Raw genomic sequence first — 1,925 nt, 5'->3', positions numbered from 1 at the left:
AACATAACAATGGAGACACTGGGGGAAAAAAATAAATACTTGTGCTTCACAAGATAACCAAACTCCTGGCTCTATATCTATTTGTATTTGCTTTGCCTCCCTGACAGTTGGCTGTGATGAAGTGCAAATATATTTCAAAAAGAATACTTCTACTATAGGACACGTACCTTTAAGCACCCAAATAAGAAAGCTAGTATATCCAAGGAGTCTATAATGACCTGTTCAAATAAACTGTTCCAGATAGAAAAACAAGCCAAGAGATAAAATTTTGGTACTCCTAACTGTCCTCAGACTTCCTCTGATGACTTTTTAGTGAATCCAAGAATATCAGCCAGAGAGAGACATCTGTATCATCTGCTTAAGCTTTGGCAGCATGACTGTGCTCAACCGACCTCTAAAAACCAAAGCCTCAACAAACATGTTATGGTACTGCCCCTTCCAAATCAAATTTATTGAAATACTGAGCACTTAAAGATTCAAAGTGGTCAAAGCATATTTGATATTCAGAACATGAGGAAGTACCTCACATCTTTCTGCTACTGAAACAGATTGATGAGATCATTTTCATCAGAAAAAAATAAAGTACTTTGTGTAAGCTTGTTTCAACTTTAAAATTCTTCTTTAAAAATACACTGGATAAGAACTTGACAAATGATTTTAGAACACTTAAGTCTGATGTGATGATCATTATTATTGAGACTTTCAGTAAACTTTGTTGCTCTGAGAAGGCTGAAAGGCATGCAGCTCCACCTCACAAGGTGAAAAAACACTTGCAACAATGCCTGCCGTAGCTCTCATTAAAGGATACTATAAAACAAAACTAACTAAAAATTACAAACATTTCCGGAGCAGACAAGACAGCATGCTTAAAGGTTAGGTTAAAGCCTAAAAAGTATAAACTGGAATCAATATGCTTAATTTCATGATGTAGGAGGTGAGAAAGATTGACTTTCACCAGCACTTCACATACAGATCTTTGACATTAACAGGCATATAGGTTTATGGTAAAACCATTTCTATTCCACAGAAAACAGAAGAATTATGAGAAATCCTTTCTTATATGTATTTCTGCCACTACCATGTTTAAGCTTGCTATGCTGTTTTCCGCTGTCTGAAATTCTCTCATTTGGTTTTTCTGGGGAAGGGGGGGGAAAAAAAAAAAGAGAATGGGAGAGCTGCTCTAGAAGTGCAAACCTCTACCTCTACCAACATGAGAAGCAAACTGCCTGGGCAACCGTGCCAGCATGACAAAGCAGGAAATGCTAACCTAAACTTTGGTTCCAAATTTGGATGCACACTCAACACAGGCCATTCCAGGGCAGTGTTTATGACCCCAGAATGCCAAGACAAAAGTCATGCTCGAACAATTCTGACTTTTGAAAGCAAGGAAATCCAGTACCAAACCTCAAAAACCAACTGGAAAATAAAACTGCTCAACAATTTAAAGAAAACAGAACGTATCACTGCAAAAGCATAATGTATGCAATGTTAGGGAACAATATTTCATATGTGTGATTGGTGGGGGTTTTTTTAAGCTCAGCAGATCTTAGACACAGATAAGCACGTAAGTAAGGAGTCAGTCTACGTGTGACTTAAAAACAAAGCTGACATGTGCCTACAAGCACAATTAGACTTGATCTCCTAGGTATGCTATTTACATGTATTTGGAATACTACAGTATTTAAGCCATTATGGCAAAACATACTGATCTCTACGGACCAACACTAAGTTTTACTGTGTGAACACTCAGCAATACTGCTACTGTAGCTACAAATGGGTCTAACCATGTATTTAGAAAGAACTATAAAGCAGCAGTTAATCTAAGATTGGATTGTTTGATGCTCATACATGGTACGAATAAAACCCTTGGGAAACAACTGTGGTGTTTAAAAACAATGCTATTATATGCAGGACACCTTCCAACT

The sequence above is a fragment of the Fulmarus glacialis genome, unplaced genomic scaffold (assembly GCF_000690835.1).
Source record: "Fulmarus glacialis isolate BGI_N327 unplaced genomic scaffold, ASM69083v1 scaffold5624, whole genome shotgun sequence".
NCBI lineage: Eukaryota > Metazoa > Chordata > Aves > Procellariiformes > Procellariidae > Fulmarus > Fulmarus glacialis.
This window is presented reverse-complemented; position numbering follows the sequence as displayed.